The 27,334-nt window shown below is 38.6% G+C and overlaps 2 long non-coding RNA genes across 4 annotated transcripts in view; one reads left to right on the top strand and one right to left on the bottom strand.

Moving 5' to 3' along the window:
* Positions 1-27,334, top strand: part of LOC132647211 (uncharacterized) — a 363,873-nt gene that overhangs the window by 188,719 nt on the left and 147,820 nt on the right. For all 3 annotated transcript variants that reach the window (XR_009585543.1, XR_009585544.1, XR_009585542.1), the window contains exon 10: positions 4,616-4,694. This is a non-coding gene — a long non-coding RNA (uncharacterized LOC132647211). The remainder of the gene's footprint in view (positions 1-4,615; positions 4,695-27,334) is intronic.
* LOC132647212 (uncharacterized) overlaps positions 14,902-27,334 on the bottom strand; it is a 41,600-nt gene continuing 29,167 nt past the window's right edge. Inside the window, exon 2 of the long non-coding RNA XR_009585545.1 lies at positions 14,902-16,117. This is a non-coding gene — a long non-coding RNA (uncharacterized LOC132647212). The remainder of the gene's footprint in view (positions 16,118-27,334) is intronic.

Raw genomic sequence — 27,334 nt, 5'->3', positions numbered from 1 at the left:
CCTTGTAAAATTTACCATGAGATATAGGTAAGACTGCTATGAGCATTCATTGTCCTTTAGCCAATGGAGTGGTAAAAGGTTACATCTGAGACCTGATTTTTGAGTCTGGTAGCAAAGTAGACTCTGTCTAGACCTGACAGTATCACCTCTAGCAGTGAGGCATAAGGCCTGGTCTTAGCAATTAACATATTCAGAGACCTGAGAAGCATAAATTTTTTATTTATCAAAATGACAGATATGACTTGTCAGTCCATAGTCTATTACCTAGACAGTTGTCTAAGGTCTCCATGGCAATGTAGGGAAATAATCTGGTCGTCAGGTGCAGAAGATAAGTCTTTTTGTATGTGTGGAAGAAGAACATGTAAGAAATTGACTTCACTTTGATTTCTGCAATGTGAGACAATAAGTCTGCAGGTATCCAGTTGGCACACAGTTTAGGCTGTGTCTTAGCAAGTCAGGTGGGGAAGTCTTTCCCAGTGGTTAGCCTGCCACAATCCTAAGTTAAAGTAATCTGTTTTTGTGTCCATATCCTTTCAGAGACCTTGGAGAACTACTGCCAGCATTTGGAACTCTCTGTATGACACAATAAGCTTAAACATGGTAAATGCCATATTCAGCAGATATCTGACAGTTTTGAAGGCTAGCATACTTGAGTTAAACAATCTATATCTGTATATAATTATCTTTGCTAAACTACACCTTGTATACATAAAATAGAATGCTATGATCTACATTTATGCCATGTTTTGAAGATAAGTGTTTGAGGACCATATCTATCTCAAGTAGATCTGCATTAAAACTAGGATTTTATGTTTCATCTGTTATTTTGGAGACTTAAAATCATAAGCACATCCTATAAAGAGAGTATAACAGTTTCCTGTATGACTTTGTTTATAAAAAGTCTACAGCTTATAAAAATTTAGAGATATATTATAGGTTAGGAACATTGATTACCATATTGAGAAAACAAAGCTGAACATTTTTTTCATTTTTATAAATTAATTAAATTTACATCTCAGCCATAGACCCCTCCATCATTTTTTTCCGAGATCCGCATCCTCCTTCCCCTATTTCTCAGAATAGTGAAGCTCCTATACCATAACACCCTAGCTCATCTATTCACATGAAGACTGAGTTTGTTTTCCTCCCATGTGGCCTGGTAAGACAGTCTCATCAGAGAGAAATTATCAAAAGGCAAGACCATGTCAGAGGTATTCTCCTTTCCCCTAACTGGTGAGCCCATATGAAGCCTAAGATGCCCATTGGCTACTAGGAACTAGAGGACCTAGGTCCAGCACATACAGTGTCCTTGATTGTTGCTTCAGACACCACTGACCCCTCTGGGCTCTGGTTGGTTTGCTCTGATGGTTTTCTGTGGAGCTTTTGTCACCTCTAGGTCCAATTATCTTTCCCTGCTCCTTTCCAGTAGACTCCCTATGATTCTCCCAATGTTTGGCTGTGACTCTCAGTTTCTGTTTTGAACTGTTGCTGGGTAGAGCCTCTAAGAAGACAACTCTGAACAGGGACTGTCTCTGACATGAACTCATTTGCCTGCTCTTTGATCACCTCCTTATTAGGGGTATCAACCTTACCAGGCCACAGAGGAAGAAAATGCAACCACTCCTGATGAGACCTGATAGACTAGAACCAGATGGAAGGGGAGGAGGACCTTCCCTATCAGTGGAATGGGGGAGGGACATGGATGGAGAAGAGGGAGGGAAAGTGAGACTGGGAGGGGAAAAGAGTGGGAGCTACAGGTGGGATACAAAGTGAATAAACTATAACTAATAAAAATTAAAATATATCTAAAAAAAAAAAAACAAAAGAAAACAACTCTGGTAGGATCCTGTCTGCAAGCATATCAGAGTATCCTTAATAGTGATAGGGGCTGGCTTTCTTCCATGGGGTGGTTCTTAGGGTTTTGCCCTGCATTGGTTGGACATTCCCTCAATCTCTGCTCTATTTGTACTACTTTTTGCCACCATAGGTCTTATAGGTAGGTAAGTTTTGCATTGAGGTTTTTATGGCTGGGTTGGTGACCTCTTGCATCTACTTGGAGACTTGCCTAGATAAAGGGTGTCCTCTTCAGTCTCCATGGCCCCTGCTACTAGAAGTATTAGCTAAAACCTTCCTTATGTCCTCACAGGGGCCTATTATGATTTAAATCTGCAGTTTGTTGTAGAGGTATTCCCATTTCTTTTTTCTCTGCAGGCCTTCTGTCCTCCAGCTCCTACTCTATCCAGGAGTGATATCCAATCTTATTTCTTTCTACTCTCCTTCTTCTATCTTGTTCCAACACTTCAATCATGAAGGCAGTGATTTTTTTAAGCCATTTAGAGAATGAAGATATAGGATAATGACCAGGTTTTAGCATGGTAAACAAATGAGTGTCTTTAAAATTAATATATCCCAATTTAGAATATCTTCGGAATCAGATCACATTGTTTCAAGGTCTAGGCAAAACCTTTTATGTAGCACCGAATTATGAGTTTGAAATCAGCAATATAGTAGAACAACATGAAATAATTTTAAAATCGCATGTAAATCTATTATACCAAATCTATTAGGCAAGATAAACAGCAGAAGTAGGAGAAGACAAGGAACAGGACAGGAGCCCCCCCACCCCAGTGTATTGAAGAAGATACTGAAACTCATAACCTAACTTTGGGCAAAGTGCTGGAATCCTTATGGAAGAAGAGGGAGATACAAAGACCTGGAGGGGATAGGAACTCCACAAGAACAACAGAGCCAAAATACCTGGGCACAGGAGGGTGGGGCTACAGAGATTGATATTCCAACTAAGGACCATGCTAGGAAGGATCTAGACCACCTGTTCAATGGAAGCACATAAGCTACTCGGTTTCCAAGTGGGTTTCTAGTAAGGGGTACAGGGGCTCTCTCTGACATGAACTTAGTGGCCAGCACTTTGATCATGTCCTCCTAGGAGGTGCAGCCTTGCCAGACAGGCCACAGAAGAAGATGATGCAGCCAGCCTTGATAAGACCTGAAAAGCTATGGTCAGATAGAAGGGGAGGAGGTCCTCCTCTGTTAGGGGACTAGGTAAAGAGCATAAGGGGAGATGAGGGAGGGTGGGAGGGACTGGGAGGAGACAAGGGAGGGGCTGTAGCTAGAATACAAAGTGAATAAATTATAATAAATAAGTATATAAATTAAATTTTAAAAAATTAAAAATAAAACAACAGTAAACAAAACAAACAAACAAACAAAAAGACATTCTCCTAACTTAACAGTGGATTCTACATATTTTGGAAAGTATCAGTCATCAACTGGGTGATTTGTAAATCTGTTACTCTAGTGAAATGAGGTGTCCATATTATGCATTTTCATTTTCTTTCTGTTAATGATATTCTTTTCTTTTTTGTTACTATGTGGTTGTTGATATTGTTAGTGTTTATAAGTAGGATAATGAGAGGAATACTTAGTAATCCTAGGAAAATTGTGAATAAAATAGGTTAAGAGTTTCCTCTGTCATAGGAATTCATACAGAGGACTTGCAATATAACATCACCAGTGTTCTGGCTTTAATCCCACAGCAAGATTCCAAAGGGCAAAATAGTTTGAACAAACATGCTCCTTATATATTTAGATCATATTGCCTTTAGTGTATAGTCCTTTTCCTCCCTGCTCTGCACTTATATAGTTGAGTTACAAGGGGATGCACAAAGTCAAGTATAGGGAAATAAACATGGTATAGGGTAAACTGTGCTTGCTCTCATAAAGAAGACAAACTATGGAAGTAACCTTAGTGTGTTTAGTTTATAGACCTGTATCACAGACGCAGTTGTACACAGTTAAACAAAGAGGCAGTTTATGGTATAAATATGAACAAAGAGCCAGTTTTAATTAACCTGAAAGGTAGGTCTCTATAGGGAAACAATCTCAAGCTGCAATTAACTTGGGAGGAGGAAGCTGTGTGTGAGCATTTGTACATAAACTGTCAACTTGCAAACTTCTACCAGTATAAATCTTTGCCATCTTTTAGAACCTCAATTTTGGAAGGATTTTTAAATCTCATGAGTCTGAGGTTTTGGGTGCCTTGACATGTTTCTTCCCATGAGAAACAAAACAAATTCAGTCAGAACTTCACCATTTCTCCAATTTCTTTTAAATTTACTTTTTGTTGGTTTTGCTGTGTGTGAGCAATAAATTTGTATGTTCCTATGCATGCATAATGTTGTATATTGTGCAGGTTTGTGCACAAGTGTGAAAATGTGTTCTGAGATTATAATCTGTATCATCTGTCTTCCTATATTGTTGTTAATATTAATTTTGTTAGATTTAATTTCTGACTGAAATTAAGTTAATTATTTTGGGTATACCAGCAGTTCATTAAACCCCAAAGAAATTCCGGAATTACTACAAATGCTAGAATGCATAGATCTATCCTTAACCTTATTCTCCTCATAGCCACTTTTTGTTTTTCTTCCATTTTATTCATATGCCAACTGAACCATGCATTTCTGTCTTTGTCAGCTGACAAGGACAAGTTTTGTGATCAAAATAATCTTACAGAAATATTTGTAAAATATTATTTTATATGTATATTTACCCAATTATTTGTATTAGTTTTAAAAATATGTTATTCATTAATCAGTGAATTCATTTTGAATGACCTGGAAGAGCAACTGAAGAACATGTGCCTGGAAGGTGATCATATCCTGCTGATACTTAAGGTTAGATCTCATCTTCTGCGTGATCCACATCTGCCTTACTGAAAAGAAAGACTGTGAGTAATTGCCATGTGAATTTGAAAGCAAAGTAACATGGTAAATATCCATGTGTAATCATGATGTAATTCAGAAGATAGTATGTCTTAGTGGATATCATCTATAAAAAAATCTATAAAATTGATGACACTATGGAAAATTATTGAAATTAGCAAACATTGCGATTTTTCTAGTAGTTTTGGTAGATTGTCCAGCACAATTTTCACAAATTTTCAGTGGATATTAAACAAAATTATCTAGAATAACAGAATTTTTAAATGTGTGTCATAATGATATACCTCTACTGTCTTTTCCAAATTATAATTTTTTCACATTTAGATGGATAGAAATTTTGTCCTACTTTTGTTAAGAGCATAAGAATTTCATAATTCTTTATCAGTAGCTCACTCCAATGAATCTTGAAGACATAATCCAAATTATTCCCTTAAACATCAGTTCAATCTTTCTTTCTTTCTTTCTTTCTTTCTTTCTTTCTTTCTTTCTTTCTCTCTCTCTCTCTCTCTCTCTCTCTCTCTCTCTCTCTCTCTCTTTCTTTCTTTCTTTCCCACTCCAATTATTGCTCCTAATATGCATGTGAGTCTTAGCTCATTCACTGGGACATTGATATTATACAAAAGTTGTCCCTCTAAAATGTGAAGCTCTTTTGTCTACATGTATCAATTATAAATATTCCTCACTATGTAAGAGGAACTCCACATACCCTCCCCTTCCTTGGTAGAATTTGCCACTCAATTGTTAGTGGCAAATTTGTTATTTGCCACTAACAATTGTTATTTTCATTCACAATATTATACTAATTGTTATAGTTATTCCAGCAATAACAGAGTAAAGGAGACTTCTTTATCCTAAGAGACATTCCTGGGAGAAATGAAGACCAGGGGCTTATGTCTAAACAGAGCAATAATGTAAATGAGAGGACCAAGGGGCCTTTAGAAACATCTAATCCAAAGATCACTTTGCAGAATCTTAGATTTGGGCCATCCACTTCTAACTAATATTATAAAAGACTCTTTATTTGTCTTTCTGCAAGGGTCAGTCTTTTGTTATTTCCATAAAATAATCCCTGGTTTTATCCAGACGAACAAACGCCATCATTATCTTTATTTGGGATTCTAATCCAGCATGTTAGAAGACCTCTATTCAAGCTAATATACCTGAATGGCAAATGTGGGGAAATACTTGGGTGGGACAATGACTGACCAGCATTCTTAAGGTTGCTTCTGAGTGAGGGGACCACGACCACTGTGACTAGTACAGCCGGAACTCTCATTCAGTTTTAACCTCCTGCAGAAGTAAATAGAATAAAAGGATTGCACTCCCATGGAGTTGTGAGCTTTGATCTTGTATGTTTATTTGGAGATGTCTTCCCAGATAAATTCAGGGAGAAGCCATGTACCTTGAAATGGAGAGCACAGAAGCAGTACTCTTCGTGGGTTGAGTAACAAAAGGCACATTTCACCCTTGAAACAACTGGTAATTGTCAATGTGGACAGTTACCCTTCTGCTTAATTGCTTTTTATCCTGCACTCAGTTCCTGGCACATGTGCTGTGAATAGATCATGGCTAGGCTATGTGCTGACAAAGGAAAGACAATCCTTTGTTTCTTCAGCCTGAGTAGTCTTGAAGTTTTTGATGTACTAAAAATGTATCAGAGCAAGTTTGCTTTGATATCAAGGTAGACAGGTTGTGAAATTCAAGAGGACATGAAAATTGTTGGGCACTTTCATCCCTGAGGGGTTTTAAGTATTTGTTGAGGAAACACAGAGATACTAGAAACTAGTCATTTGATTCCTTATAGATCTGAGGAAAAAAAAGAAAAGACATCATGCTACCCTGAAGCCTCATGATCACTGTCTGGATAGCCTCGTTGGGGACCTGTGTCTTTACCATGGGTTCAGTATAGGAAGTAAACTCTGACCTGTGAGAGAGGAAAACTGGTGCATCAAAACAGAGTGTGTTTGGCTCTACTGTCTGACATATTACATTTGAGCCCTTTCTGATACCCACTCTATACATGGGCCCTTCTTCACACCATTTTAAAAAATCTATACATTAGAAAATATTTTTTTTTCTTTTTTGCCCATGCTGCTTGCACGGTTTTCTGGCCTATCAGGCACTGAGCATTTACACTTTTGTTTTCATTTTCCAGTTGCTATGACATAAGTTGAGAATTCTAGTATTAGTAGAATTCAGGTAAATGAGGTAAATTATTGAATCATTGATTATTTGTTTACAGATTATTAATGTGAGAATAAAGGGTCAAGATGACACATATTCCCTGGCTCCTGGTTCTCTATATCTTTCTTTCTTTCTCTCATACACACACATACACACAAACACATACACAGTGTATCTTACATAGGCAAGTAAAGTTTAGGAACTCTTCTATGTCATTATACTTGGATAAAGGAAGGATTTCAGATGTCCTATAAGCAACAGGTAGGTTCATCAGTTGTAGATACAACCATTCAGTCCTGCAGTGACAGGAAAACCAGAGCAGATTTAAAAATGGGTATCTGAAGTCAGACTGTACTTTTCTGAGAGGCCGGGCAGATTATCCTCCTAATTCCTTGATTCTCCTCATTAAGAGTGATGTGTAATATTTAGTTTCATTTCTCTGCTTTCCTCCCCTACTTTTCCACCTTAGGCTCTGTCCCACCTTACCTCTATTCTTGCGAATAAGATTAAAACATTAAAATGCATAGTAACAGGACAACCCTCAACATAGTATTTCCAAACTATAAGGATGGCAGGAACCTGTGATCTGGCAGGTGTCAATGCATCAGCTAAAAATTTCCTATGCCGAGTAAACCATTGTGATCAGTTTTATACAGGACCAGGTAACTTTCATATATACATTAAATAGTCATCTGCTGTTTGAATTCACATGGAAGCTGCATTGAGAAATGCGATATATTTTTCATATTTTCCTTTTATACTTTTAATAATAATAATAATAATAATAATAATTTATTCACTTTGTATCCCAGTTGTAGCTCCCTCCCTCATCTCCTCTGGGTCCCATCCCCTCCTTCTCCCTCACCTATTCGTTTTCCCTAATCCACTAATAGGAAAAGTCCTTCTTCCCTACTGTCTAACCCTAGCCTAACAGGACACATAAGGACTGCCTGAATGCATGGGTTGGCTAGGTTGCCCCACCAGGGAGAAGTGATCAAAGAGCAGGAAACCTAGTTCATGTCACAGACTGTCTCTTCTCGCCTTACTAGGGAACCCACATGGAGACTGAGCTGTCTGTGGCCTACATCTGAGCAAGGGGTCTAGGTCTTTTCTCTCTCTATATATGTAGTCTTTGGGTAATGCATCATGATGCATCAGTCTCTGCTATCCTCCCCACCGGCTCTACTATTTTGGCTTTGTTAGTCTCCTTGTGTGGCTCCTGTCCCCTCCTGGTCCTTTTCCATTGTGACGACTTTTTTCAAAATGTCCTCAGAAGACCACCTTATCTCACGTTGTTCCCATACTCTGTGACAGGAAGTAAGCATAAAATACAACATTCAAAGAGCAAAGGTCCTGTGACTGTGACTACAATTGTTTCCATGATAAAAAGTAAAGCAGATAAAGCAGAAAAAATAATGCCACATATTTCTCTGTCTACTACTAGCAAATACTCAAAATTAAAATTACTGTTGGTCTGGATAGATGGCTAGTGATTATGAGCACTGGTTGCTCTTCCAGAAAACCCAGATTCAATTTCCAGTACCCACATAGCATCTTTTTTTTTTCAATGCAGTTTATTCAGGAACCTTGAACAATCATCTGACCCTGGGGAAAGCCAGCCCACAGTTTAAGTAGCCTCTGGGTAGCCAACCGCAGCGTGCCACGTGGACAATGCAGATAGGTCCATATACATGGAAGCAAGCCAGATCCTCAGCCTTAGCCAAATGTGGAGTTGTTTGTGACAGAGAGCACTCACCATCGGGAAGGTGGAAGGTGGAAACCAGCTCCATCTTTAAGGTGCGGCATTACGCAGCTCTCTACAGTTCTCCCTTTTTGTTTTAGATGCATCAGGCAAGAGTAGAGGTCTGATCTCTTATATTAGAAATAAATTGGGACTTTGTACTGATGTTCACTTAGGTGTCATCCACCCAAAGAGCATCAGACCCGTCTGATACCTTTTTCTCAGAGGCGGGACCTGGGGCATCAACCCGCATGCAATCAGACTTGCTCTTCTCTGGGTCGAAAGTGGCTGACCCTGAGTGCAGTGCTTAGCCTCGCATCCTGAGCTTAACATTTTAGCTCCCATGCTTGGGGAGACTGTCCTACTTCAATGGCTGTAAAGGCCTGAATGGTCATGGCTGCATTACCCTGTTGTGAGTCTCTAATCTTGCATATATACTACAGGCAAACCAAGGAGACCAACACCAGAAGGCCTGCTAACACTCCCATGCCCGCCCATTCCTTCAGATGATTCATGGCTGCAGCAATCCATGATGATAATCCTGTGGCTAGTCCTGCGTCCACTCTGGTAGAATTTACCAGAATTTACCGTGACAATGGCCACTCTCAGCTGCTCCATCGTAGTATCGAATTCTCCAGTCCAATTACCTAAAATATAGCTAGACAATTGTTTAGACAGATTTGCAGCACAGGAAAAATTCTCATATTGTATGCTAGTGACACAAAGTCCAGCATACTTTCATTGACAGCCAAGTTGAGTGATTTGCCATAGGGTATCAATTTGCTCCTGTACGAGGTCAATCCTCTGATTGAACACCATCAAGCCTCCTTTTAGTTGAGCATTAATTCCTTTTTGTACATCTAAGGCATGAGCTACATGGGCTAAAAGATTATTCAGGGTCTGAGCAGTCTGCACAGTATGCCTCATGGCTAATGCCACGGTGGTAGCTCCAACAGCCGCCAATGAGATGGCAGTAACAATGGCGGCTGTAGTTCCAAGATCCCTTTTCTGTCTGAAGAGAGTCATAGCATGAGGGGCATCAATGGGCACAGGCACCCAGCGAGGCATGCGAGTAACCAGGGCATACCTAAATTCACTAGCATTCCAGCATTGGGCAATAAAGCAAGTATCATTACCACAATTACTTGGCTCTATCTGGCTAATAATGAATAAAAATGGGGGATATAAACAAACAGGTATGGGCTTATATGAAATATTATGAGAAGCCTTAACCCCCTCATTGGATCATCCTGCATCAGTTCTAGAACTAGCAGTGGTGGTGTCTGAGGTCTGAGTAGGTTCAGGAGACCATTGCCCCCAGGGGCGAGACGTGCTCCATGTAAATATGTAAATTGACTAACTCCATGTTTTCCTCCACTTTTGAGAGACATTTCAGGTTCTTAAATTATTTTTTCCCTTTTTTTTAATTTTTCATCAATTACACTTTATTCATTCTACATCCCCCATAAGCCCCTCCCTCCTCCCCTCCCAATCTCCTCCCTCTGCATGCATGCCACTCCCTAAGTCCACTGATGGGGGGGTTCTCCTCTCCTTTCTGATCTTAGTCCATCAGTTCACATCAAAAGTGGCTGCATTGTCCTCTACTATGGCCTGGTAAGGCTGCTCCCCCCCAGGGGGAGGTGATCAAAGAGCAGGCCAATCAGAGTATGTCAGAGGCAGTCCCTCTTCACATTACTATGTAACCCAATTGGACTCTGAACTGCCATGGGCTACATCTGTGCAGGGGTTCTGGGTTATCTCCATGAATAGTCCTTAGTTGGAGTATGAGTTTCTGGGAAGTTCCCTGTATTCAAATTTTCATGTTCTGTTGCTCTCCTTGTGGAGACCCTGTCCTCTCCAGCTCTTACTATTTCCCAGTTCTTACATAAAATTCAATTCACTCTGCCCAACAGTTGCCCATCAGACTCAGCATCTGCTTTGATAGTCTGTAGGGCAGAGGCTTTCAGAGGCCCTCTGTGGTAGGTTCCTAGGTTGTTTCCTGTTTTCTTTTTCTTCTGATGTCTATCCTCTTTGCCTTTCCTGATGGGGATTGGACATTTTAGTTAGAGTCCTCTCTCTTGCTTAGTTTCTTTAAATGCACAGGTTTTAGTGGGTTTGTCCTATGTTGTATGTCTATATGAGTGAGTATATACCATGTGTGTCTTTTTGCTTCTGGGACAACTCACTCAGGATGATCCTTTCCAGGTCCCACCCCCACATAGCATCTTACACCTTTCTGTAATTATAATTCCAGGGTACCCAATACCCTCAAACAAACAGGAAAGCAGACAAAACTTTAAGACACAAAAACCATGTATGGTTTACCAGGAAGTTTAAGAAGATACATAAAGTAACACAAATAAATTTACTATGCATTTATTTTATTTTAAATGTAAGTAAAGCATCTCCACCACTTCAATCCCAATTTAGTCCCCTCAAATTGATTCTGTGCACATGCCACACATTGTCAAACTCATGATACTTACATTTTAATGTGTGTGTGTGTGTAAGAGAGAGATACTAATATAACCCATTAGTCACCTTAGAATTGTTCATAAGCATATATGTTTTAGGGTTGCCCACTTGAGTTTGGTCACATGCCTCAGCTGTCATGAAGCACATCCATACAGACTAATGATTCTGCTGCTCTTTTTTTTTTTCAATGCAGTTTATTCAGGAACATTGAACAATCCTCGGACCCCGGGGAAAGCCAGCCCACAGCTTAAATAGCCTCTGGGTAGCCAACCCAGGCGTGCCACGTGGGCAATGCAGATAGGTCCACATACATGGAAGCAAGCCAGATCCTCAGCCTTAGCCAAATGTGGAATTGTTCGTGACAGAGAGCACTCACCATCGGGAAGGTGGAAGGCAGAAACCAGCTCCATCTTTAAGGCATAGCATTAGGCAGCTCTCTACAGTTCCCCCTTTTTTGTTTTAGACGCATCAGGCAAGAGTAGATGTCTGATCTCTGATATTAGAAATAAACTGGGACTTTGCTGCAGCCATGAATCATCTGAAGGAATGGGCGGGCATGGGAGTATTAGCAGGCCTTCTGGTGTTGGTCTCCTTGGTTTGCCTGTGGTATATATGCAAGATTAGAGTCTCACAACAGTGTGATGCAGCCATGATCATTCAGGCCTTTACAGCCATTGAAGCAGGACATTCTCCCCAAGCATGGATGGATACCATAAAAAGCTAAAATGATACGCTCAGGATGCGAGGCTAAGCACTGCACTCAGGGTCAGCTGCTTTGGACCCAGAGAAGAGCATGTCTGATTGCATGCGGGTTGATGCCCCAGGTCCCGCCTCTGAGAAAAAGGTATCGGACGGGTCTGATGCTCTTTGGGTGGATGACACCTAAATGAACATCTGTACAAAGTCCCAGATTCTGCTGCTCTTTGCAGTCAAATATTATCTGTAGTTTTTCATCTATGCGTGGAACATTTTGAGATTTGCCCCTATCTTCTAATGGTGCTATCATGGTGCAGGTCTTGTACATGTAATATATTAAGTCGTGATTGCCCAAAATCTATGCCAAATATAAGAGGACCTATCTCATCATATACATATTTGGTCATATTTTTCTTAAAACTTTCTTCGACCTTTTTAACATTTTCTGAGCTGTGGTGTAAGAGTTATGTCGATGATGTGTCAGATGGAAATTATTACCAGTAAGTTTATTTGGCTGCATCTACTGAATAAAAAAGCTTCATTGAATAGATGTACACTTACTATGCATAGAATTTTACGAGTGTAGTTGGGAAATATACTGCATTAGGAACACACACTGGTCAGTTCTAATCTCTCTAATCCACAACCACTCCAGCCATAGTTATCTGGCTAGGTTTCCAGTGCCATTCAAGAATTATCATCTACTATGTTGGCCTCATATTGAATTAGAAGTACATTGTCACAGCCACAAAATAAGTGTCATTAGTGCATTATTAAGGATATCTTGAAATGGTTGTCATTGTGGTTAACAGGCTTTACGTCTGGCTAGCAATGCTATTGCTTCTATTTGAAGCTTGCATGACATATTTGGATTTAATGAGAGGCAGTGGTCAATAGCAGAATTCTAAGTCATTTTACTTTAAATTCTCCAAATCCCAAATCATACGTTCAAAGAGCTATTCAAAAATAGGATCCTACTTCAAGATCTGGGAGGCAACCAAGAAAGTTGGCAGCAAACTATATTGTTTTACATGGCTGTTATGGTGACTTCCTTATAGGACTCTCCTACCAGTGATTTTGAAGGAGACATTTTCATGTTCAGCAATGGAATTTGTTAGATATTTTTCTTTTGCTCTTGATAAGTATTTTTCCCGAAGTTACTTATTATTATTATTATTATTTACATTTTATTAACTCTGTATCCCAGATGTATCCTGCTCTCTTATTCCCTCCCAATCCCACCCTCCCTCCCTCATTTCCTCCCTCCCCCTTTCCAAGTCAACGGATTGGGGGGGACCTCCTCCCCTTTCATCTGATCCTGTTTTATCAGGTGTCTTCAGGACAGGCTGCAAAGTCCTCCTCTGTGGCCTAGCAGGACTGCTCCTCCCTTGGGGGGAGGGGAGGTCAAAGAGCCTGCCATTGAGTTCCTGTCAGAAATAGTCCCTGTTCCCCTTACTATGGGAAACCAGTTGGTTACTGAGCTACCACGACCTTCGTCCGAGCAAAGGTTCTGGATTATATCCATACATGATCCTTGGTTGGAAAGACATTTTTGGAAAGAAACCCTATGTCCTCGTGGAGCTTCTATTCTTTCTACTTCATACTTAATCCCCTTCTGCCAAAGGTTTGGTTATGAGTCTTAGTGTCTGTTTTGAAACTCTGCTACATAGAGTTTTACAGATTCCTTCTGCGATAGACTCCTGTCATATGTCCAATGCACATCCCATTTGTCTTTCTAAGTGAGGATGGATCTTCTTATCCTGTGTCTGCTTTCTTCTTTATCTTCTTTACGTGTATAGACTTCATTGTTTTTATCATATTTTGTAGCTCTATATAAGCAAGTATATACCATGTTTGTCTTTCTCCTTCTGGGATACTTCACTCAGAATGATCTTTCTAGATCCCACCATTTGCCTGCAAATTTCATGACTTCCTCGTTTTTGATTGCTGAGTAGTATTTCATTGTGTAAAAATACCACAATTTCTGTATCCATTCCCCGTTGATGGACATATTGGTTGTTTCCAGGTTCTGGCTATTACAAATAAAGCTGCTACAAACATGGTTGAGCAAATGTCCTTGTTGTATACTTGAATAAGTTTTGGGTATATAGCTAGCAGTGGTATAGCTGGGTCTTGAGGAAGCATTATTCCTAATTGTCTGAGTAAGCACCAGATTGACTTCCAAAGAGGTTGTACCAGTTTACATTCCCACAGCAATGGAGGAGGGTTCCCCTTTCTCCACAACCTCTACAGCATGTTTTGTCACTTGAGTTTTTCATCTTGGTCATTCTGATGGGTGTATGGTGATATCTCAGGGTTCTTTTGATTTGCATCTCTCTAATGGCTAATGAGGTTGAGCATTTCTTTAAGTGCTTCTCTGCCATTCTATATTCCTCTACAGAGAGTTCTCTGTTTAGCTCTGTTCCCCAGTTTTTAATTGGATTACTTGTTTTGTTGCTTTTCAGCTTCTTTAGTTCTTTATATTTACTGGATATTAGCCCTCTGTCAGATAAAGCATGGTGAAGATTCTTTCCCAATCTGTAGGCATTCATTTTGTTTTGATAACGGTGTCCTTTGCTTTACAGAAGCTTTTCAGTTTCATGAGGTCCCTTTTATTGATTGTTGCTCTTAGAGCCTGTGCTGTTGGTGTTCTGTTCAGGAAGTTGTCTCCTGCACCAATGAGTTCTAGGCTGTTCTCCACTTTTTCTTCTAACCAATTTAGCATATCTGGTTTTATGTTGACATCTTTGATCCACTTGGACTTTAGTTTTGTGCAGGGTTATAAGTATGGATCTAGTTTCATTTTTCTGCATGTAGACATCCAGTTGGACCAGCACCATTTGTTGAAGATGCTGTCTTTTTTCCATTGAATGGTTTTGGCTGCTTTGTCAAAAATCAAATATTCATAGGTGAGTGGGTTTATTTCTCGGTCTTCTATTCAGTTCCATTGATCCTCCTTTCTGTTTCTATGCCAATACCACGCAGTTTTTATTACTATTGCTCTGTACTACAGCTTGAGATCAGGGATGGAGATACTTCCAGATGATCTGCTGTTGTACAACATTGTTTTGGAGATTCTTGTTTTTTTTTTTTTTTTCTTCATATGTAGCTGAGAATCCTTTTTTCAAGGTCTGTAAAGAATTGAGTTGGTATTTTGATGGGAATTGAGTTGAATGTGTAGATTGCTTTTGGCAGGATGGCCATTTTCACAATGTTAATCCTACCAATTCATGAGCATGGGAGATCTTTCCATCTTGTGATATCTTCTTCAATTTTTTTTTCTTCAGAGACTTGAAGTTTTCTCAAACATGTCTTTCGCTTGCTTGGTTAGTGTTACCCCAAGTTACTTTATGTTATTAGTGGCTATTGTGAAGGGTTTTCTTTCCCTTATTTCTTTCTCCGCCCTATTGCCTTTGGTATACAGGAAGGCTTCTGATTTTTTGAGTTGATTTTGTATCCTGCCACTTTGCTGAAGATGTTTATCAGCTGGAGGAGTTCTCTGGTTGAATTTTTGGGGTTGCTCATGTATACTCTCATATCATCTGAGAATAGTGACACTTTGACCTCTTCCTTTCTGATTTGTATCCCCTTGATCTCCTTTAGTTGTCTTACTGCTCTGGCTAGGACTATGTTGAAGAGATATGGGGAGAGTGGGCAGCCTTGTCTTGTCCCTGATTTCAGTAGGATTGATTTAAGTTTCTCTCCATTGAGTATGATGTTGGCTATAGGCTTGCTGTATATTGCCTTTACTATGCTTAGGTATGTGCCTTGTATCGCTGATCTCTCCAAGACTTTAAACTTGAATGGGTGTTGGACTTTGTCAAATGCTTTTTCGGCATCTAAGGAGATGATCATGTGATTTTTCTCCTTCAGTTTGTTTATGTAGTGGATTACATTGATGGATTTCCTTATGTTGAACCACCCTTGCATGACTGGGATGAAGCCTACTTGGTCATGGTGGATGATATCTTTGATATGTTCTTGGATTTGATTTGCAAGTATTTTATTAAGTAATATTGCATCAATGTTCATAAGAGAGATAGGTCTGAAGTTCTCTTTTTTGTTGGGTCTTTTTGAGGTTTAGGTATCAAGGTGACAGTGACTTCATAGAATGAGTTTGGCAATGTTCCTCCTGTTTCTACTTTGTGGAATAGTTTGGAGAGAATTGGATTTAGCCCTTCTTTGAAAGTCTGGTAGAATTCTGCACTGAATCCATCTAGCCCACGACTTTTTTTTGAAGGAGAGACTGTTGATGACTGCTTCTTGATAAGTATTTTAACTGAAATGGCATAAATCATTTTTGATTACTTACATATATATGCCTATAGAATTGCATATAGGATATATGTGTGCTTAAGTAAAATTAAAGTTTATCATATCTTTTCAATCATTCTATAAGTTTTATATTTTCTCTTTTCTTTACACTTACTATTGTCTTTTTCTACACTCCCCAGAAATAAATTCCTCCCCACATTTCACATTTCCATCGATTGACTTATGTTCTTCCAATCACATGCTCTAGAACTCTTTCAACAACTCATGATCATTTTAACAATCCTTGTTGCAATGGTTAGCTTACATTATGTATTAACCTAAGGTTATGTCTAAGATTTGATGCTGAGGTGTGAAAAAAAGATAGCTTGTTACATTATTTATTTGTGTGTGAATTGCCTCACATTCAGATAAGATATAGGATACCATGACATTCGGTCTATACAATACAACAGTGTATATTTTAAATCAACATAGGCAAGTCCACTATTCTTTTAATCTAAATATTAAAAACTTCTTAAATATTTTCATTCACTTCTTTAATAGAAACCATACGGTGAGACATTAAATGCTGCTTGTACCAAAACAACAACTACCAAATTTCATGAATAAAAAAACGTTAGCATGTAACCCTAAAGTGATAAAATGAACTTATGTTTAAGACAAAACAAAGCAGAAAATAACAAAACAAAATGAAACAAAATAAGGCAAGGAAAGAAATTCAAAATTTAAGGTTTCAACCAGGCACTGGAATGTTTTATCCTAATGGTTTGAAGGAATTCCTCACTTGTATTGATAAACCCCTTATATAAACTTATTTCAACAAATATATGTTGTATTATGTCCTGGAGCAGATAAGGGCAGGTTCTCTAAGGGAACCCATTCCCTTATCATTTTTTTAAAGTAGTAACAAGATAAAAGGTTTCTATTGATAAATCTAACTATACTACTCAGCAATCATGAAATTGGAAGTTAAATTAGAGGAGAAATGTGGAAACTATAATTTGAATGGGTACAATTGAAAATGCCTGGTTGCTATACTGAACTCCTATAAATGACAACAGAAGTGCATGATATAAAGGTATCTACTGTCTTGGATGAATAATTCCTATCCTATGACAACTACAATCGTAATTAAATAGAGTAGCCATTATTCCTTCCCATGACAAGTGTTAGTGCTGATTTCTAAAAATGAAAAAAATAAAGGAGAGATAGAAGGGATTATAACTAAGCAAAGAAAGTTATATCTGGATCCTGAAAATGTGCTGGGATATTTTTCAGGAAAGAAAGCCATGGAACTAAAATCAAAACAGGATCAATAAGGGAAACAGAAAGACATATAGGGACTGAGAAAATGATCAACAAAATTCAATCTTCTATTTATCAAATATTCAATATTCCATTCAGGAAATGGACCCTATAGATGATGATATCTGTTATAAGAGTACATGGTATCCTATTTAAAATTCACACACAACTACAAATTCTTAAAAAAAATACTCTTTTCTGTATACACCATTTATACTATATATATATATATATACTCATATATATATATATATATGAGCAAATAAACACACACACACATACACACACGTAAGACCATTAATATAGGAATGTAGGTAAACCATTGCTTTATTTTAAAAAATAGGCCTCAATTTTTTGACATATGAAGATAATTTGTATTTTGAAAAAAGTTTGCACAGGTGGAGGAATCACAGTGAATATAAAGGAACAAGAGGATTCTGACGTATAAACAAATATTTGAGATACTGTAATAAGTATATTATTTTATCTGCCTGTTCTTACTATAATGAGTGTGTTACCATACTGTATCTCTTCTTATTCACTCTTATAATTATTATGTTTTATAACCTGAATGAATTTTTATTTTACATACTTCCCAAAGAAGCATAACAAAATGGAATGTCAGAAATGAGCCACAAGTAGATTAGAACAAAGAATAAGAATCTGTTTTGGAATAAGAAGGGTTTGGAATCATTCATGCTCATGATAAAGAGAAAATAAATGGCAAATACTTTGCTAATCATGATAACAGAAGACCTGGTTCAATCTAGTCACCACATAATGTTTACTGAGTAAACAGTGTATTTGTTTTGATGTTATCTAGTAAAACTATATGAGATGTCACTGATATGAGCTCAATTCTACATTTAAGAGGAATATGTTAGAGTCATACAAGTGATGCCACATCTTATGACAGGATCGTCTCACAGTGTTATAGCCTAGAAAGACCAGAGATCTTCCCCGTGCTTGGCTGAAAGTCCCAGCATCTCTCTTGATCTACTGTTGGCTGTAGCCTCCCATAGGACAGTTAAGTTATGCCCCTGTCTGAAAACATAGCAGAGTATCATTATTAGTGTCAGAGGCTGGCTGTCTACTCTATGGTGGGTTTCAGGTTAGGCCAATTATTGTTTGGACTTTCCCTCTATCTTTGATCACCCTTATCCTACAGGGTAATTTTGGGCCCACAGGTTTTGCCAGTGGGTTGCTGATCTCATCCTTCCACTATTCCTTCCTGGCTAGAAGGTGTGGACAGGAACCTCACAAGAGGACCAATAGAGACAAGTAACTGAGTCCCATGGAGCTTTCTGAGAGTGAAACATCAACCAAAGAACATGCATGATCTGGACCTCTGCCCCCTCACACATGTAGCAAATCAGCAGGTTGGACTTCATATGGGGATCCTGGCAAGTGTGTGTGGGGGGTTCTAACATGGACTCTATTGCCTGCTTTTTTTTCCCTTTTTTGTTCTGCAGGATTTCTTTTTATTTTTAATTTTTTATAATAAATTCTTATTTTTTATATATTAATTACAGTTTACTCATTTTGTATCCCAGCTGTAGACATCTCCCTCGTTCCCTCCCCATTCCACCCTCACTCCCTCATCTCCTCCCATGCCCCTCTCCAAGTCCATGGATAGAGGAGGTCCTCCTCCCCTTTCATCTGACCCTAGCTTATCAGGTCTGATCAGGACTGGTTGCATTGTCCCACTTTGTGGCCTAGCAAGGCTGCTCCTCCGTGTGGGAGGGGTGGAGATAAAAGCCAACCACTGAGTTAACATCAGAGACAGTCAGTTCCCCTTACTAGGGAACCCTCTTAGATACTGAGCTGCCATGGGCTACATCTGAGCAGGGATTCTAGGTTATATCCAAGTATGGTCCTTGGTTGGAGTATCAGTCTCAGAAAAGACACCTGTGTCCAGATTTTTGGGTTGTGTTGCTCTCCCTGTGGAGCTCCTCTTCAGGTCTTACTATCTCCCTGTTCTTTCCTAAGATTCACTGCACTCTGCCCAAAGTTTGGTTATGAGCCTCAGCATCTGCTTTAATACACTGCTGGGTAAAGTCTTTCAGAGGCCCTCTCATTAGAAATCCTGTGGAATGTAAACTTGTGCAACCACTTTGGAAATCAATCTGGTGTTTTCTCAGGCAATTAGGAATAGTGCTTCCCCAGGATCCAGAAATACCACTCCTAGGCATATATCCAAAACATGCTCAAGTACACAAGGGCATTTGCTCAACCATGTTCATATCAGATTTATTCATAATAGCCAGAACCTGGAGACGACCCAGATGCCTCTCAACTGAGGAAAGGATACAGAAATTGTGGTACATTTACACAGTGGAATATTACTCAGCAATTTAAAAAAAGAAAATCATGAAATTTCCTGGCAAATGGTGGGATCTAGAAAAGATCATCCTGAGTGAAGTATCCCAGAAACAGAAAGACACACTTGGTATATACTCACTTATAGATGGATATTAGACATATAATATTGGATAAACATACTAAAATATTTGCACCTAAAGAAACTGAGCAAGAAGAAGGACCTTGGGTATGAGGATCAATCCTTACTCAGAAAGACAAATGGGATGGGCATTGGAAGAAGGAGAGAACAGGAAGCAGGATGGGAGCCTACCACAGAGGGCCTCTGAAAGACTTTATTGCCTGCTTTTGGATCACTTCTTGATCATAGGGCTGCCTTGCCTTGCCACAGGGGATGAAGATATGCTCACTCCTGATGTGACTTGATGTGCTGGGGAATGTTGATATGGGGAGTTCTCCTTTACTTTGGGGAAAGGAAGAAGGGAAGAGAGGATGATGGAAACTGGGGGAGGGGTACTTGGGAGGATGGTACAGCCTCAGGATGTTAAAAAAATGACAGGATATACACCAGAAGTGGTAGAAGAGAGGGAATAGTATGGGAGCCTACTATAAAGGTCCTCTGAAAGGCTCCACACAACAGGGTATCAAAGCAGGTGCTGAGACTCAGCGAAACTTTGAGCAGAATACAGGGAGTTTTATGGAAGAAGGCAGGAGGAATAAAAGGAACTGGAAGGGACAGGAGCTCCACAAAGAGACCAACAGAGCCCAAAACCCTGGACCCAGGGGGCCTGCAGAGACTGATGTGCCAACCAAGGACCATGCATGGAGAGGACCTTTATACCCTGCTCAGATGTAGCCCATAGGCAGCTCAGTCTCCATGTGGGTTCCCAAGCAAGGGGAGCAGGACATCTTTCTGACATGAATTCTGTTTCCTGCTCTTTGATCACTTACCCCTGGTGATGAAGCCTTGCCAGGCCACAGAGGAAGAGGATACAGGCAGTCCTGGTTTGACTTGATGAGCTAGGATCAGATGGCAGGGGAGGAGGACTCCCCTCTTCAGTGGACTAGAGGAAGAGAATGGGGTGGAGAGATAGGGAGAGTTGTCCCATAGGAGATGAGGGAGGGTGGCAACAATTGGGATATAAAATGAATAAATTATAAAAAGTTAAAAAATTATGAAGAAAAATCATAAATGGAGGTTAAAAAACAATAAAAACTATAGTTTTCAAATAATACATTTGATCACATTCTTTCTCATTACCCAACTTCTCTCAGATACTCCCCAGCACTACTTACACAACATTGTACATCTCTGTTTATATGCAAGGTCCCCATCTCCCTATCTCTGGCTGTCTTTCTCACCAAAACAGAAAAGAAAGAAGTAAGGAAGGAAAAAAAAAAAAAAACCCAAGTACTCTTATTTAGTCACACAAGTTTCTGATTGAGCCATTTAACTAGTTATGTTCACTTTTAGATAAACATTTATCATGAGGTTTTGTGGTTGAAATACCATCTTGTAGTGTCATTCTGATTGTCTTCTTTAGGTGTGCATTTCTTTTTAGATTTTATGTGTGTAGTTTCCTTACTCTGCATATGAAACACTTTATTCACAGTAGGCATCCAGTTTCCCTGGATCTTATAATCTGTTTGCCTGATTTCTGCAATATTGTCATAGTCTTGGAATATTTATGAAATTTGTGTAATCATTATTTGTATCAGAGACAACAATGCCAGGTGTTCTTTGAAGTTTTTGCAGCTGTGAAATTCTTTAATCATCTCTGTGTGATGCAAAATGAAGGTTGCCCTGGAGGTGACAACTAAAAGTGTTTATGAGTATAAAGATATATATTTCAAACACAATTAGTAATTATACTGTTTCAGAAAAACCAGCAGCTGAATGTCATCTTAAAGATCTATGATATCACCAACCATATGTGGTAGTCAAGACTTACTGTAGAAGGCATTAATTTTATCTTTGTTGATGATAAAAATCTGGATGACTCACTAAAGACATATTTAAAAATTCAGATGTGGCATTGAGCATCAAGACACTAATCACCTTCTATTGGTAAGATCTGGCAAATTATAACACTTGGAAAAGGTGGTAAAATTTTCAGTTTACTGTGAAATTTTGTAGTAGTGTTAGCTGTAGTGCTTATATAAGCTCAAGTGCAGAGTAGAAAAAAAATAGCAGCCTGAGAAACAAAGGGATTGTCTCTAGGAACTTAATATTAATCACTGTCTCAGTGATTTCCTATGTCTGTCAGTTAATAATTAGTATCTTCAGCAATAGGGCCTTAAAAATCATAATATGGATATTTAATTATAGTTTTCAAAACAGTACATGATGTTTGAGTAGGAGACTATAGGGCCCCTGTGACCAAGACACAAAAGGTTATTACTGTCAACAGTGATTTTATTTTATTTTATATGATTTATAATTGTTGCAGCAATATCTCTCCAAATATGAAATAATTGCATTTTAATTCTATATCTATACATACATATGTGTATATGTATATAAACTTCCTTGATTTATTTTTGAGTTTCATATCTAAATACTGTATTTACTTTATTTCCACCATTTTTCTCCTACTGTGTTCATTCCATGTCTTCTCAATTTATTGTCAAAACAATGATTATTTTCATAAATTACCAATTTTTTATATATACAAACATTTACATAACTACTCCCTGATGTGTGTATTATGTTACAAACATATTCATATATATTATAAATATATATTCACACATATGTACATATAGATATTTTTGTATTTGTGTATGTGTGTCTTGAGGGCTGACTTCTTATTATTGAATAACTTATAGGGATCTTGTGGTGGAGGAGAATATTCCCTGTCTCTTAGCTTTTCCCTGCTAAGTATGGGATTTTTTTTTTCTGGCACTCACATATTAAAAAACAGGTATACTGATATTAGAATGCAATCCCAGGGCATGTGAGAGCGGTGGTGACAGAAAAATCTCTGACTTTTTCTGTTAAGTTAGGCTAGACCATTTGTCAAATTCCATTTCTTGAAGAAACATTCTCTCAAATCAGAAAGTGATAAGGTACATCTGCACTGAACCAGTACTTGATTGATATTTAACCATAGTAGCACTCAGGAATTGTCATCATTTGTAACTGTATGCACAATTCTTACATTATATTCAGCCAGTGAAAATCTCAGTATAGCTAGATGAAGGACTCATAAATCCCAACCCTTATCAGAGTAGCAATCGGCATTTAATGAGCTGGTGGAGGAGGAGGGTAAGATAGTTTTTTTAGGGATGCTGGCTTTGAGAGACTATCCATGTTTCAGCAGATGATCTCATGTCCATGCATACATACATGTCTTAAATGAACCCAATTTTTATTAGAGAGTGAAATAGTACTTTTTTTTCAAATACATTACTTCATATATTAACATAGAATAAAAATCTAATAATATCAATTGTTTCTGAGAAATAGCAATGTTTGCCCATTATCTTCAGACAAACCACATACAAATACTACACTCACACAGAATTGCTGAGAATATATGACTATGAGAATATTTAAGCTATTCTTTTCTAAAATGAATACCTCTTCAATTATTTCATTATACTTAAGGCATTGGAAAATATTAGGTTTATTTTGAGCATGGCTTACAAAACAACATTTCCTTTTCAAATCAAAGCAACTTTTTGTAGGGTACTCTTATAGACATAAATATACCATATACTGTTATAATTCAAGCACATAATCATAGCACTTGGGGAAACTGAGACAGGCAGATCATAAAAAGACAGCAGCAAGCTGCACTTGGCATCCCAGACTCACAATCAGAATGGTGCAGACAGAAATGAAAGCATTCGTTTAGACAGCCAGTATCCATTCCCAAGCATCCAGATACATGATTAGACCCCTGCACCAGTGGCTGGTATTGTGTTTTATTAATTGGAGCCAGAGCTCATGGTTAAATTACATTTTTCCTGTTTTCCCCTTTCACGTTCCCTGCTTCTGCTGCAACACACAGGGAGGGGGGTGGGATAGATGAATCAGCACAGCTCTGGTGCAGATCACCAAGGTTACTGCAGGCTTTTGCGTTTCATGCCTAGATTTGAGATCTCTCTCCTGATTGGTTCTTATCCATCCTCTCTTTGAATTCACACACTCCTCCAATCAGAGGCATCCAGAGGTAATAAAAATCTCTGCAGGCAGGATTTTTACCAGTCAGGCTCCTGGCTAGATTCCAGGTACCAGCTGGTACCTGATCTAGCCAAAGCCTGACTGTAAGCTGCTAAAGAAAAGGGACTGCTCCTGGACTGTGTAGGAGTCAGAGGCAATGAAACAGCATAGGCGGTGATTTGCTGTGATTCTGCACACTCCTGCTTTGTGTAGGAAATATGATCCCCCTTCTGAAGCCACTGCCTTGCTTTAATATTTGGAATCTCTATTTTAGTCCTGTAGCCCTACATCATCTGTAAGGAATACAATATAGTTTGGAATCTATTTCTGGGAGATCAGGGATGTCCTGTTCCTTATACTTCCTTGGGGGACACACTGTTAAGGACAGTACTTGCATGGCCCTCTGAGACTCTCTGACAGCCTTGACTTTTAACCTTCTCAGACCCTATCTTACCTGTGACGCAAAGCCCTCTGTGGGGAATCTTATTTGTTATTCTGATGCCTTCCAGGGTTTCAGAGTTTCTTTTTTTTTTTTCTCTCTCTCTCTCTCTCTTTTTTTTTTTCTCTCATATAATGCATACCAACTGTAGCCTACCCACCCTTTCCTCCTCCCGTTAGGGCCACTGATTCTCCATGTCCCTTTAGAAAAGAGCAGGCCTCCCAGTGATATCAACTGAACTTGGCATAGTAAAATTGCAGTAAATTGTGGGTTTTACAATAAGGTTTAACTGTCATTGTGCTATTGCAAATAAAAGTTCTTATATTTTGTTCTCTCCTCCTTCTACCTGTTTCATTCTATGAGGTCCAGCAAGGCAGGAGAGTATTAGAAAATCAATGGCCTCTCAGTAGTATCAGACTACTGTTTTGTGCTCTCACTGAAAGAAATTTACCCACCAGGTTTTCCCGTCATTATTTAACAACAAATTTCCATCGGCTGACCAGTATCTCCTCATAAGCATTATGTTTCTACCGATCATATCTCTGTGGTATGGCCTGTATGTTTATACTGCTTTGTCTGTGTTTTTTTTTTTTTTTTTTTTTTTTTTTTTGCAGTCACAAAACCATTTTCAATTGCATATATTACATATTATTTGCAGTACTTCTGTGTCCTATGTAATTTTACTCTCTTCAAGTTTCCCTTCTCATGGAATACCTGAGTGCGAAATAAATTAGAGAAATGAGGGTCAACTGAGATATAGTAGAGACAACTGAACAAAGCACAAGCACCAGTGCAAGTATTGCATCACTTAGGAATAAATATCAAAGGAAGAAGTCACATGCATATCAGGATTATGCATAGATACCAAAAGCTGATTGAAGTCAGTGTGTATGGCTATAGATGTATATATATGAAAGTGAGAGAAAGAAAGCTTTTGTTTTGAATAACATAACATTGGATAAGGAAAGCACATATCCAGGAAATCCAATGGTATCCAAATGGGAGTTTCTTTGCTCTTGTTCACAGACATGAAGAACTCGACTTATTTGAGCAAATCAAATATTGGATACTTTTTTAGCTAGGAGCTGTAAATTATTGAATAGCCCAAGGTGCTGGTTTTCTGGATGACTCATTTTGAGTAAGCTACAGGAGACAGAGCCCTGGAAATTTTGTTTTGTTTTGTTTTGTTTTTTGTTTTTGATTAAAGATAGAGGTTTATTTTTTTTTTCGATGCAGTTTATTCAGGAACCTTGAACAATCATCTGACCCTGGGTAAAGCCAGCCCACTTTAAATAGCCTCTGGGTAGCCAACCTTAGCATGCCACGTGGGCAATGCAGATAGGTCCACATACATGGAAGCAAGCCAGATCCTCAGCTTTAACCAAATGTGGAGTTGTTTGTGACAGAGAGCACTCACCATCGGGAAGGTGGAAGGCGGAAACCAGCTCCATCTTTCAGGCCCAATGCTGTAATGCTAGTAAATTTACTAGCTGGTTACTCGCATGCCTTGCTGGGTGCCTGTGCCCGTTGATGCCCTCACGCTATGACTCTCTTCAGACAGAAAAGGGATCCTGGAATTACAGCTGCCATTGTTACTGCCATCTCATTGGCGGCTGTTGGAGCTACCACCACGGCATTAGCCATGAGTCATACTGGGCAGACTGCTCAGACCCTGAATAACCTTTTAGCCAATGTAGCTCATGCCCTGGAAATTTTTAAGCATTTTAACATTGTTCTTACTTTGAAGTTTCTCCATTATTCAAATAATAATTATATTAAGTCTGATAATGACTGCAATAGTTTTAAACACTAGGAAGCTAATAATTATTTTGTTAACTGAGAGAAAGTTTTATAAATCAGGTTTCAGCATACCATGCAATATGACATAATTTAAAGGATAAACAAATAGTAACACATGAACATCTTATTCCATACCCATTTGTCTCATATTTGCAAGTACTGGTGTTGTGTTAGGCAGAAATCAGTCCTGACATGACTGTTCTTATATAGTCACAGTTGTGTTTGCTTACAATGTTTTCCCTCAGTTGCTTACAGTGACCCCCATCATTATATCATTATATCGTAATAGCCAAGGCAATTAGAAAAGCAATTATTTACAGGAGTCATGTGGACTTTCTAGAGAAATACTGTGTCAGCATATTATAGGACTTAGGCAGGTCACAATGTTGGATAAGGAGAAAAAAAACATTTAAAAGGACAAAAGATTATTTTATTGTATTTAAAAAATTACTTTATTATTTATACTAATACATGTGAATGTTTTCATTCACACTTAAAGAAATGCTCAATCTCATTAGTTATCAGGGAGATGCAAATCAAAATGGCTCTGAGATTCCATCTTATATCTGTCAGAATGGCTATGATAAAGAACTCAAGTGACAGTGCATGCTGGCAAGGATGCGTGTAAAAGGGAACACTCTTCCATGCTGGTGGAAGGAGAAACTTGTACAACTAATCTGGTCATCAATCTGGTCTTTCTTAGATAACAGGTAATAAATAGCTCTACCTCAAGACCCAAAAGACTGTCCACCATACAACAAGGACATTTGCTCAGATATGTTCATAGCAGCTTTACTTGTAATTGCCAGAAACTGGAAACAACGCAGATGTCCCTCAAATAAAGAATGGATAAAGTAAGTGTGGTAGATTTACACAACCAAATATTACTCTGCTATTAAAAACAAGGATATCATGAAATTTGAAGGCAAACGGATGGAACTAGAAAAGATCATCCTGAGCTAGGTAACCCAGAACCAAAAAGACAAGCATGGTACTCACTTACAAATGGATATTAGCCATATAGTACAGGATAACCACACTACAATTTACAGACCCAAAAAACTAAATAACAAGAATGGTCCAAGGGAAAATGCTTGAAATAGAAGAGACAGAAGAATTGGTTGAAGAGGAAGTGCAGAGGGAAATAAGGGTGGAGATTTTATGTGGGGAGAGTGGTGGTGGGAGGACAG

Source organism: Meriones unguiculatus, chromosome 14 (genome assembly GCF_030254825.1).
Source record: "Meriones unguiculatus strain TT.TT164.6M chromosome 14, Bangor_MerUng_6.1, whole genome shotgun sequence".
NCBI classification, from domain to species: domain Eukaryota; kingdom Metazoa; phylum Chordata; class Mammalia; order Rodentia; family Muridae; genus Meriones; species Meriones unguiculatus.
This window is presented reverse-complemented; position numbering and strand designations above follow the sequence as displayed.